Below are 14,070 nucleotides of genomic sequence, written 5' to 3'. Positions count from 1 at the left end.
GTGGTTCTCCCTGGCTGTGCCTCATACAGTACATACTTTTTGGCCAGGTTCAATCGCCTCTCATCTATTTTATCTGTTGCCACTAGTATTTCCCCATACTTGCATGTATGCATGTCTTTATTTAATTGGTGCCCACAGTGTGCTCAGCGCTTTACAAACCTAATAAAAATGTTCCTTTTTTAGTCTGTTTTTAAAAAGTCCTTTACTGTTTTCTACTGTACACTATATTTTCCTAACTTAACTTTTTAGAAAAAAGGGGTAAATGACAGTAGAATGAGATTAATGTATTTTTTTGTATTAGATTGTACTGTATTAATCAATCTAACAAACATGAAAAAACTGTACATATATATATATATATATATATATATATATATATATATATATATATATATATATATATATATAGTCAAAATGAGATCACAATAATTCAGACCTACTTCAGGGTTAACATGTTAGATAGGGGCCAGACAATAAATATCTGAAAAATGCGCGAATATACAATAGCAAAGAAAGGGAGTGGGTCAGTGTTGCTAAGCAACTACAGGTAAATGATAGCAACAGGGGCAGGGGACTGAGACTCTATATACACCTGTATATTTTTGTGTGTATAATATATATATATATATATATATATATATATATATATATATATATATATATATATATACAGTGGTTGACAAATCACCAAAAAATCTACTCGCCACACAAAAAAATCTACTCGCCACCTAGTACCAAACGTATGCTGCTTGGGCCAATATTTTCTCGCCCGGGGGGTTAAATCCACTCGCCCGGGGCGAGCAAATGTATAGGTTTGTCGAACACTGTATATATATATATATATATATATATATATATATATATATATATATATATATATTGTGACAAACGCCCCTCTTTTGTAGTGCTGACGTCTGTCTGGGTTCTTCCCGACACAGTCTTCTAGGGTTAATTATACAACAAACAGGATCATGCAAAGTATTATGCTGCTTAACTCAGGCTTCTGCCTGCTTTATTTTCATCCAAGTAAGGTACTGCAGCTTTAACATGTGTAGGTTAGAGGTACTCAGAAACTTTCATTCAGCAGTTCACACATTTCAGTGTTACAATATTTCCCACACTGTTATTTCAAGAAATAAAACCAAAATCATATAAGCAAATCCTATCCCTTTCAGGGATCTAACTACACATCAGAATCAGTCTCTCTAACAGCTGCTGGCCAACTAAACTGGTTCCCCAGCTTAAAACAATGCTCTCTCATTTAGGGACACAATATACAGCACAGTCTTTTAGCAACAGCAGTAATCATTTGTTTTGTCTTATCTGTTCGTGGTGTCCAGGCAAATCCTCTGGTACTGTCATACGTGGAGAGGCCGTCAACCTCGATACTGGATGCAGGAGAGTAGCGACACCCCCAGCCCCCAGGCTCCAAGGAGAGAGAGTGAAATGCAAAACCTCTCTGCTCTAAATACCTGTGCATGTGATTAGAAGAGCAGGTGAGGGAGAACTAGAGCCATTGTAATCTGTGGTCTGGATTTTCCATCCAGCTGCCTGAGGTAATGGGAAGCTGTGGAACGGATCATTTGTAACTATTCCTGCACTTTCTGCTCTAAAATGGGGCAGAAAGCTGCCTAACATCTTTGGACTATGTCACATATCCCCCTCCCCAGCTCACACCTACTGGGGTGAGCGGCCATGGACCTCACTGGGGTGAGCGTCCTACCTGAAATACTTGAGCTAACTCCTCAGTACAACATTAAGTATTCACATGACACGAATATGAACTTCATTATATAATTTACAAACTGAAAGGTCCATCAACCCTGTATATTAATTTGTAGTTTAGCTACATTTTCAACACAGAGAACCAATATAACACTGTACCCTTGACAAAATGCTTATTCTAGAGGCCTAATATACCTTAACTACAATAGCTTATTTGCATAGTTAAGTGTCCGTGACATAGTCCACACGTGTAATAACAAAAAAAATATCGGTCAATTCCCCAAACACATTTTTTTTTTTTTTTTCTTTGACTTCCAGTCCATTACATTTCCTGACTTTATTTCATAGGCCGCTGCAAACTGCAAATGACTGGACTGTTTCTTTAGCTTCTGACGGAACTCTGGGCCCAGATAGTCTTTGTCTTTATATTGTGGCCCAGAGTGGCGAGATCCGGAAAAATTCAAGGCCAGCGTTGACCTTCGTCGCTTTTGATTTGCGACCTTTGAACCTTTATGGTACTTCTTACTGCCATGTATTTTCTCATGACCATCACTCACAGAGATTTGGGATTTTTCCTTTGGGCAATTATATGGTATTTAGAAGATGAAGCACTGATTACCTGGAGCACCTTCACCTTGATGGGGCTCTCACTAACTCTGGCTGTACCCTGTGGCATTTTACCTTTGCAGCCGGCAGGCATGTAGTCTTGGACCTCTCTTTCCTGAGGTCTACATTTATTCAGGCGGAAGTACCGCTGGATAACCAGTGACGCATTTCTCAGGGTTTGATAGCGAATCCTGTTCTGTGTCATCCTAGTCAGAGACTGGATTTTTATAGTTGCTCCTTTCATAATGAGGAACCTGTTTCGTACCATGCGGGCACGGTAGAATGATTGAAGAACACAGGCTGCTTTATTCCGGTGATTGAACACACGAATTTTCATCCCTCTGTAGGCAGCCTGTAGGATGATAGTTGCGGCGCGTTTACGCTGATAATTTTCTCTTTCCCTTCTTCCTTGGATAAGAGCTTTGCAGTGCTTCTGAATTATTCTAATGCTTTTCTCCTTTTTCAAAATGTTAAGTTCCTCCACGAGAGAATTCTGTTTTGTGCATACATCTCGCAATTCTGTTCTCAGAGCGTCCATTTCTTCCTGGTGCTGGCTCTGAGTGTGCATCAGTGCTTCCTGCACTTCTAATTTTTCCTGAGTCAACTGTTTCTTTATTTTTTCTGCTTGGTCAGTCAAATCTGAATTTTCCAATTTCAGAGTCTCATTTTCTTGCTTTACAGTCTCTAACTCACTTAGGGCAATCTCATGGGTTTGCTTCAACATTCCCAGCTCTGTGTTCAGACCGTGGCCCTCCAGGCGCAAGTGTTGCACCTCTGTGCTGAGCGCATGAACCTCTTGTAGAGCCTTCCCGTATTTCTGTTTTAGGATAGCAATCAATTTGTCAGACTTAATCTGTTTTTCATCCATGGTGACAATTACGGTGTTGGCCTTTTCCAGACTAGTCGTCACCTCTTCCAGCTCACTCCGTAAGAGAGACTCTGTTTTCTTCAAAGCCTCGTGCTCTTGTAAAGCTGGAAGTATACACCTCTGTAACTCGGCGTTCGCTTCTCGCACCTTATTGTTAGATTCTTGCTCCTTCTTCCAACATTCTCGCTCCTTCACCAAATCCTGCCACAGGACTTCATAATTATGGCGGGCAGCTTGGAGTGCAGAAACCAAAGCCTCTTTATCCTGGTTCAAGGATTCAGCTTCCCTCTGCTCCTCCTTTTCCTTTGCCACTGTTCCCGTGACAATTCTGCCGATCACTCCGGTCTGCAGCACATCTCGGCGCCTTTCTGACGCATGTCCTGACAGCGCAGGTTCAAGTGGCTCGGTCACTTCCCCTGTGACTTGAGGGACAGTTTTCTTTTTCTTCTTCTTTCTTTTTGCTTTATTAGCTCCAGAGATATCAGTGGTACTGGGCACACGCTCACTGGTATAAGCTTCCACATCTTGCTTGCACACATAGGGCGTTGCTTGCTTTTGCAGCTGTTTGTCTTTGAAAATTTTGGGGCACACATCTTCCATGTGACCTACTTTATGACAGGCCCAGCATACTAAATTCATCTGTGGGTACGGCTCTCCTCCAGGGGCCACATACGAGTCGTCATCATCATCATCATCATCGTATGGCCTGAAGGGACACTGTTTTTCATGATTATGTACATTACAAAATAAACATTTCACGTCGGCCATTTTAGAAACCCGGCAGGAACAATTTGCTAGCTGCAATTTCACTCCCTTCAGCAACTTGCATACAGCACTTGCTAGCTGCAAATTCACTCACTTCAGCAAAATGCATTAGCTTTACAAACAGCACTTGCTAGATGCAATTTTTTTTTTTTTTCTTCTTCAGCAAAACATTTTGGTTTTCTGTTTGGGTTCAGGGTGCTATTGCATCCACACTTCGCACATTCTCTGTGTATGCTAGAAGCACAACTGATATACACATTGGGACAGACTTCACTCATAGCATCTGTACTTTAGTTCAGCTGGGCGGCCATTTTAAAGCCCCGCATTTATTTGAAAACCCACAGACTTTTTAGTGTCTGCCCGCATTCTCCACCATATGTGACAAACGCCCCTCTTTTGTAGTGCTGACGTCTGTCTGGGTTCTTCCCGACACAGTCTTCTAGGGTTAATTATACAACAAACAGGATCATGCAAAGTATTATGCTGCTTAACTCAGGCTTCTGCCTGCTTTATTTTCATCCAAGTAAGGTACTGCAGCTTTAACATGTGTCGGTTAGAGGTACTCAGAAACTTTCATTCAGCAGTTCACACATTTCAGTGTTACAATATTTCCCACACTGTTATTTCAAGAAATAAAACCAAAATCATATAAGCAAATCCTATCCCTTTCAGGGATCTAACTACACATCAGAATCAGTCTCTCTAACAGCTGCTGGCCAACTAAACTGGTTCCCCAGCTTAAAACAATGCTCTCTCATTTAGGGACACAAGATACAGCACAGTCTTTTAGCAACAGCAGTAATCATTTGTTTTGTCTTATCTGTTCGTGGTGTCCAGGCAAATCCTCTGGTACTGTCATACGTGGAGAGGCCGTCAACCTCGATACTGGATGCAGGAGAGTAGCGACACCCCCAGCCCCCAGGCTCCAAGGAGAGAGAGTGAAATGCAAAACCTCTCTGCTCTAAATACCTGTGCATGTGATTAGAAGAGCAGGTGAGGGAGAACTAGAGCCATTGTAATCTGTGGTCTGGATTTTCCATCCAGCTGCCTGAGGTAATGGGAAGCTGTGGAACGGATCATTTGTAACTATTCCTGCACTTTCTGCTCTAAAATGGGGCAGAAAGCTGCCTAACATCTTTGGACTATGTCACAATATATATATATATATATATATATATATACAAATTAACAATAAAAATTGTTAGTGTGTCACGTATCACATACAGTATTTGTTGATTTGATAAGGCCACAGCAGAATCAGCCTTTTGTTTTTTTGTCAAAGGATATTTGAAGAATGGATTTGCAGTAAAAGAGTAACAGATCTACCAATCAGTACAATCATTAAATGAATGTAATCTAATATATATTATTTACCAGATACATATATTGAAATGAACACCTCTTCATATATAAACAGTACCCACTCATTTGAAATTGAAGACTGATACAAAAGCAACACAGAACATTTTTATTTTCACTGTCTCATGCCAAAAAGTTAATTTAATTATGGATTTTTGTTTCCAAAAACAGACAATTTGACATTGTTTTGACTTTTTCTGTTATGGCTTTTTTTTTTGACATTGTTTGCATTGTTAGGCATTTCAGACAGGATATCTGCTATTGAAAGGATCTTGGTCATAATAAAAGCTCAGAAAATCAATCTGCACTGTTACTCCCTCCCACGTTGGTGTTTTCTAATTCCCCCCCAAACAATAAAAATGACTACTTGTGCCAAAATGGCCAAAGATTCATATTTCACATTGAATTCTGCCACCTGGCCTATACTGCATCTTAACTTGAACTTGGAGAATGTTCAAAATGATCCCACATAGGGCAGGGGTTCTCCACTCCAGTCCTCAAAGGCCACCAACAGGTCAGGTTTCCAGGATATCCCTGCTTCAGCACAGGTGGCTCAATCAGTGGCTCAGTTGAAGACTGAGACACTGATTGAGCCACCTGTGCTGAATCAGGGGCTGATTGAGCCACCTGTGCTGAAGCAGAGACTGATTGAGCCACCTGTGCTGAAGCAGGGATATTCTTAAAACCTGACGTGGGGGGGGGGGGGGGGCTTGAGGACTGGAGCTGATGACCCCTGACATAGGGCATCCGATAATTAATTGTTTAAGGTAACGCTCCCTGTTTTCATTATTGTTAACAAATAGCAGATCATGATCTGGAACAACTTATAGTCAACTACATTTCTTGATCACTGTGGGAAAATATCATGTGAATTCCTTATTTAAAGAAAAAAATAAATAAACAAGTACACAATCCAGATACTTGCTGCTGACACTGAAACCAGAAGTCCCTCTTTTGTAAGTATTTGAGTAATAATGTGTTATTTCTCCTTGGGGTTAGCTAAGCAATAGATTATAATTGTTTCTGTAAAACAATAAAACTTTATTAATCTGAAAAATGTTAACAATTTCGCAAACAATAATAAGCAGAGTAAAGCTGCATTTTAATCAGCTGAATGGAGAATACATCAATTCACAAGCAATCCTTTCTAACAGTAACTTGTATACATTACAAGGGGAAACCCAGTTCAAATCCCAGTGTCAACTCTCTCTCTGGGACACTCTGCAAGTCATTTCACTTCCCTATTCCTCAGGCACCAAAATTAGATAGCAAGCTCTTGTGAAGGGATTCATTGGGGAGATTCACCAAGAGCAGTGTGGGTTGTCAAACCCAGATCCAGCCTCAAAGGAGTAATTCATGCTGTTTTAATTGTTGTCCCTTTTTAAATAATAATATCTTTATTTCATGTAACGGTGTTTCACCCACCCTATGGGAGATTCCCCTGTTACCAGGTGTATGGTGCATGCTACCTGTAGGCTCACAAGAGGCTGAGGTTTCCGGCGATGGTTGAGGGGGCTGCAGAACAGGCTTCTGGGGTACATAACCGACATTTACTCCATGGTAATCAGCGCCTCCATTTGCTGTAGGCTCCAGATGTATGAAAGTAATCTCCCACAGTAGAACGGTTTCCTCTCCCCCCAGAAAGATTACGCACCAGGCAGGAGGTACAGTATATGAAACAGGAACCGGTTTATTCTCTGTGCAGCACAGTCGAAAGCAGCTCTGCCCAATGCAGTCACAGCTCTGGTCTCAAACATCAAATGGTCCCTGGACCGTCACTATGGGTCAAGGGCCCCCGCAGCAGTCTTAGCTCTTCCCTGATCCTCTAGTAGGACCAGGGGTATAGGTAATCACTCACTCTCCCGAAGGGAAGTTAAACTGGGCCTGCCAGTACACAGCAGCTTGGGTGTGATACCTTGTCTCTCTCAATGGTAGAGAAAACTAACAACTTTGAGATGCAACCCCCTTGAATACAGCAGGGGGAGGGTACCAGGTCTGAACCCAGGATTGGGTAGAACACAGACCTGACCGCACCTCCTCCCCTGTCGCTCAAGGGTACTGCCTGAGTGGGGAAAACCCATGATTGGTCCTAACACTGCCTGCTGTCACCAGGATTGACATGTAAGGACAGGGCAGAATAGTAGCCACACCCAGCCATGGATACATTCATATAGCACGTTTCTCCCAAACAGACTCAAACTGCTTCACAATTACATTATAGTGCGTGTAGTGTTGCCAGGTGTCCAGTATTGAACCAGACTGTCATATATTTGGACACTGTCCAGTAAAAAATGAGAGGTAATACTGGACATGTATGTGTATACTGGTATTACCTCTCTGCACATGTACAGGCATACCCCGCATTAACGTACGCAATGGGTCCAGAGCATGTATGTGAAGCGAAAATGTACTTAAAGTGAAGCACTACCTTTTTCCACTTATCAATGCATGTATTGTACTGCAATCGTCCTATATGTGCATAACTGATGTAAATAACGCATTTGTAACAGGCTCTAAAGTCTCCCCGCTTGCGCACAGCTTCAGTACAGGTAGGAAGCTAGTATTGCTGTTCAGGACGTGCTGACAGGCGCATGCGTGAGCTGCCGTTTGCCTATTGGGTGATATGTCCTTACTCGTGAGTGTACTTAAAGTGAGTGTCCTTAAACCGGGGTATGCCTGTATTTGTACTCTGTATGTGTATATATTAGCTCTCTGGACATAGTGACCGTCTTGGGCGGCCACAGAATTTCCCCGAGCAGGGAGAGAGCAGGGCCATTACTAGGGGACTGGGCAGCTTCCTCCATCCTGATTGGCTCTATTACCAAGCCGCAGCCAATCAGGAGGACATGTCAGGATTCTGAGGGGTGGAGCAAGGAGAGGAAACAGCATGGAGGTGTAGGTGTGTGTGTGTGTGTGTCAAGCCTTTCATCATTGTGCCCAGTATTTTTGGACAAGCTACCTGGCAACCCCAAGTGTGTGGTAATTAAGAATTTTTACAGACCCATTCCCTGCCCACACAGGCTATGATTTTGATGCCTTGGGCACAGAGAGATACAATTACTTGCCCAAAGTCACAAGGAGCCAGGGAACCAAGTTCCCCTGATTCAAACTCAGCGTAATTGTTTACAGAGTCAGAGTCTTTACTCACTGAGCCACTCCTAACACAGATTTGAAGCAGGGGGACTTCAGAGCTGAATCCCATTCATTTCAACTCCGTGGACCCCTGCTTTTGTAGATATTTACCTCTGAAGGTGGTGCGGTAGCCACTCTGGCTTAGCTAACTGGGCCAATAGGGAGCTAACCTGATGATGTCACAGCATCTTCTTGACCCGCTTGGTGCGGGAGCTTTGAAACTCTGCCATAATCTGAATCCTGGTAGTCAAGCGGAGCAGCTACCTACAGAGAAACGTATCTCAAGAAGCAGGGTGTCCCCAGAGCCGAAATTAATGACGTTCCGCTCTGGAGACCCTGTTTCATTCAAATGCAAAAAAAAGAGTGGAAAAAAATTGGTTTGGATTGTCACTTTAACTGTTATTCAAGTCAACAGTAGTTAAAGACTGATTGAGGTTCGAAACCCCACATCAGCGCTTAATGAATCCCAGCGGTTGTGCCTGCAAAATTCTTTGTATAGTTGTGCATACGTGTTAGTGGCATATAATAAATCATACCAATTTATAATTATAAACAGACTTAAATAATGTAAATGAAACCACAGTCACAATATATTATGCTCTGCAATAGATCAATATGGAAGATTTTTGTAGCTATACATGAGCACACATAAGGTTCTACTGGAACAAACGTAAATAAACTATGTTGTGAGCATCATTGTTGCTAATTATTTAACATCTGTACTGAGAAACTCAATCTAGTATGATAGTCCCCTGCCCGGGAGCCGCAGCGTTCGCGCCTCTCCTCCCCCGCTCCAAATGACGTCGCGGGCCATGTGACATCATGTGACCCCACCGTGTCATTTGACGTGCATTGCCATGGCGATTCATCGCCGAAGACCCGGTAGAGACCAGGTAAGGGAGTTACAGAGGCCTCACGCCTCCCCCGGCATTTAATTTAAACGCCGTGGGGAAGAGCGTAGGTCTTTGTAACCGCCGCGCCCCCGCTAAAAATTCTCACGCCCCCCACTTTGCACACCGCTGGTCTAAGACAGTGGTTTCCAACCTTTTTTTTCGTTAAGAAACCCTAAGTGGAAATCTGAGGAACCACCAAACATCTCTAATAGCAACTCTGTGATCAGATGCATTGTAAATTCTTCTGTAGTTGATACCATTTTTAAATGACCAAAAAATTGCAGGGACCCCTTTAGGGATGCCCGGGAACCCAAGGGTTCCTAGGAACCTGGTTGAAAAACACTGATCTAAGACAATCTGGACACTGAGAATGTAGAAGTACTACTCTACACTCCTTAAGAGCTAAGAACACCAGTAGAAAATTAGAGTTCTTTCCAGTTTGAGAATATACAGAAAACTGCCAGCATTTAAAAACACAAAGCTATTCTCAGCACAGATCCTCTACATCAATTATTGAAAATCCCTGGACAAATGTCTAAGAATGCGTTTATTACATCCTGTGATGTTCAGTAGTTTTCAGGAAAACTGGATGTACTATAAATATTGAGTCATCGTTACAATTGTGTCCTGTTTTACACTTACAGTAAACACTTCTTTTTACAGTGCTGTTAGACATGTTATTCTCATTATTATAAGCCTCAGGAAACTACAGTGCAGTGTCTAGCCTTAAAGGTTCAATAAATACTCTGTTCGGACCAATAAATAAGTTTGATTCATACTTACCTGTGTCTATCAAGTGTGCTCAGAAGACAGCAGAGAAGTGTTTCAGTATAACTGACAACATAACACTCAGTAGCATGTTTTCTGCATTTAAACATTTTCTGGGAGAAATATCTCCGGTCACCGTCCTAAATGTTAATATTTCCTCATTCATAATTTTGCCTTTCAGTGTAAATGTATTGTAACGGTTCGACCCCTACCCAATCTCATCTGGGCCCCTAGGTCTAGAAACTGCCCCCCGTTACATGTCCGTGTAGTGTGGTGCATCTGCTGGCTCACAGGACTCCTGAGTCTCCCGCTCGTTGGTAGTGGGGATTTCACCATGACAGGCGTGTGAGGTAGTGCTGAGTTCTACTCACAGTTGTTACAGCGCCTCCATCCCTTCCAGATCCCCACGATAGCAGGGAGGAGTCTCTGGAAGAGAACTCCTGGGTGCATCTTCTTCCTGATTAACTCCAGTCACAGGCAAGAAGGGTCTTTGAATCAAGGGCATCTTTATTTGCATCATGCATGGCAGAATGCCCATCATAGCGGCCGGTACTTAGCCGCACATCATGTAGCTGCACACCTCAAGGAAGTCCCCTCCTGACTCTGTAATAGAGACAGGGATATTCCTGCCACCTCTCCCCTAAGGGAGGGCCACCAGCTGTGCCAGAGCCCTGGACACAGTGTGGGGTCAGCTTGTCACTCTGTCACTACTGACACTTGAACTTCACAGACTTGATTCCAGACAGAGCAGACTTGAACTACTAACTTTAGGAAGTGATGTGTAATATATAGCTTCCAGAAGACCCACCCCTGTGTCACTAATAGTGGACACAGAGCATGCTGTCACTTCCTTTGCTACACCTTACACATCACAGGGGTTGAGGGCAAACCTCCATGATGACTTCTGGCAAACCTGCCCTCTTAACAGGGATTACTGCACAGAATGAGAGAGGTATGTAAACCCCAAATTACACAGGACTACAGTATCTTTACTGTTTAAAACAGATTATTTGACCATCATTTTAAAATAAAATAATAGGAGGTAGTGAACGACGGTTACAAGTTTACATCCAGGGATTCCCATAGTCCCTGCTTTCCTCTTAAACAATTATACGAACTAATTAATTCTAAGCAATACACTCGTCCAAACTACGCCAAACACTCTTGATGACATTGTTTTCAGCGATCATACTCACACAATGGTACAGTGCACCATAAAGTGAGTATATTGGGCCTTCTCAATGGTGGAGGGGAATCTCCTTTGACCAGATTTGGAGTAAATGATTTACATTCTCCCTATTCAACACTTGTGTAATTAAGCTTAAATTGAAGAACCCAGCAATGAAGTGTAGGAAAAAGAAACATTGAAGAATATGAAACTTTTGGAAATTCGTACATAATCCTTGTTTTAAAATTTAAAATCCCCGCATAACTACCCATTGCTTCACATAAATCCCCAAGTGGTAAGCCGATGCAGATAGTAAAAAAAAAATAGGTTGAAAAGGTCTATTTAAAATTCATAATAAGGTCCAGATTAACAAAGGTCTGTTAAAATCTTAACGTAATGTTAACCGGATTTACTGTCACATTAAGATGAATTATGTATCTTAAAGGACAATATCATACAGTAACAATAAGGCTGCGTTTATAGTGCCGGCGACGGTGACGCGACGTCGCCCAAAAACAAATGTATTGCCGCCGTCACGTGCGCTTATAGTAAGCGCGATGTGACGGAGCGACGGCAGCGCCGCGAAATTTGGAAGCCGGTCAATTTTGATTTTTCAGAGGCTGTCGCCACATGTGACAGCCTCTGAACCAATCAATGACCTGGTCGCCCGCGACGTCGCCGCAAAGCGAATTCCAACTTTCGATAGCGGCGACGGCGACGGGTGATGTCACCCGTCGCGTTGCCGTCGCGCGCACGTTAAGCACGGCCTAAGCCATGCACTCTCCCGTACAGAGGCTGGATCAGAGTAACGTCACAACATACTTACTGTCATGTTGTTGGAAGATAACGCAACGTCATGCTACAATAAGCTAACATTAATCCTATGCTGCGATTGCTCTTGCATATAATTAGATCTGACGATATGTGTTAACCTCCGGAAACATACTATAACGTCTGTTTCTATTTTAGTTATCGTCGAGTTAAAGGAGTAATTAAATCGCTTTTTATTGTAACAATTTTTTTTTCTCCACAGGATTGAAGTACCGGAGATGAACCCCATTCCTTTCAGCTCCGGGGACCCCCTGCTTCCAGAGATACTTACCTCCGTAGTGGGTGCCGGTTGCCGCTGCGGCTGAGCTAGCTGGGTTTTAAAGTTTAAAGCTACCGTGTCACGCGAGCCAATAGGAAGCCGCACCAATGATGTCACAGGTTCCTATTGGCCCAGAGAGCATGGGAGCTTTGAAACATCGCTATAATGGGAACCCTGATGGAGCAGCTACTGGCGCCCCCTATGGAGGTAAGTATCTCTGGAATTAGGGGGACCCTGGTGCTGAAATGAATGGGGTTCCGCTCTGGGGGCCCCCTGCTTCAATCCGGTGTAAAAAAAATAGAAATAAATGTTAAAAAAAAAAATTCAAGCGCTTGGATTGCAGCTTTAACTGAGCTTTTTGGATCCAAAATCCAACCCCGAGAGAAACATTGTCATGCTACACATTTTTTGTATCAATGTTTCAAGATACTGTGGGGATTATTCATGAAACTGTGATAGAGCTGATGATGACATTATCAATGCGAGTTTCCCTGCAATAGTGCCATAATAAGCACTACGGTAATTTAATGTTCCCGATGCGTCTTCATTGTTATTGTTTAAAGGTTATTTTACAGCCCTGTAAAGTACAATGTTTTCACCTCAAGTTTTTTTCTTCCTGGTCACTGATTTTTTTAAACTATGTATTTTATTCCTAAAAAATGCTAAATTAAGAGGGCTGCTAATCACCTCCCACTTAGTGATATTAATGGACCTCAAATAACCTTCTGAGAAGATTAAGACAAGATATTTTTCTGATTAAACTCTTTGTAATCTGCACAGAAGACAGCTCTGTGTTACCTAGCAGAGGGGGAAAAGCGAGGAAAAATAACAAAAAACTGCAGGGATTGCTATGTCAGCACTATCCTGCAGGCTTTGGGCCTTCTAAAATAAAATGTAAATGAAAAAAAAACACAAAAAAAAACAGCTAGAAAGGCATACGTTTATATTGTACATGTTTCAAAGATTGTGTCCAGGGGGGGAATTGTCTCTCTTTTGTACCTTTCTTTGGTCAGTTAATGAATGTAGGGCTAATTTGAATATCATGTAGCACTTCATTTCACACTATATAGTATGCATGCTCTGTAGTTAGAATAAAGTGGGAAGGACAGACTCAGTGGACCATAGGACTCTTCTTTCTGTCTGTTCCGATAGTTATTTCACACTTAACCTTCACTGTGGCTTCTCCGTAGAGGAATCGTTTTGTCCCATTCACGTCTTCAGCAGATTGGAAAACAGTACTCAACTGCCGCAGCAGGCTTTTGTATAGCACACACTAATCCGATTGTTTTTCTATTCTACAAACTTTAGGTCAACAATCAAGCTGATGCCAGAAACTAATTAATTTGCAAATGGGCCTATTTTCACAGAAGGAGATCTTTAGAAAGCTATGTCAGCTAAGCCAGTCACACCATGGTGACATGCATTGTCATGACATCCTCCTCCTGGTAAATCTCTTAACTTCCACTGTGCACATGAACTCAAATTACCCAGTCAACAGTAAATCTCTATTGAGCACCAGCTGAACATTCAAAGTGATGTCCTGAATAAAGCACATTAGTGAACACCGATGGTGAGAATTATGTCTAGCTAGTTTGCATTTCATTGTATTTACATATTGCTGATTATATAAAGTTTTGCAATAAAAGAACTACCTATTTATTCCCTTTTTTTTCATATATAAAATCCACTGTGAAGG

General features: G+C 42.2%; 1 protein-coding gene across 3 annotated transcripts in view; it reads right to left on the bottom strand.

The window, feature by feature from the left end:
- Positions 1-14,070, bottom strand: part of SEMA3A (semaphorin 3A) — a 280,469-nt gene that overhangs the window by 81,092 nt on the left and 185,307 nt on the right. The window lies entirely within an intron of this gene.

Source organism: Ascaphus truei, chromosome 5 (assembly GCF_040206685.1).
Source record: "Ascaphus truei isolate aAscTru1 chromosome 5, aAscTru1.hap1, whole genome shotgun sequence".
Taxonomy (NCBI): domain Eukaryota; kingdom Metazoa; phylum Chordata; class Amphibia; order Anura; family Ascaphidae; genus Ascaphus; species Ascaphus truei.
This window is presented reverse-complemented; position numbering and strand designations above follow the sequence as displayed.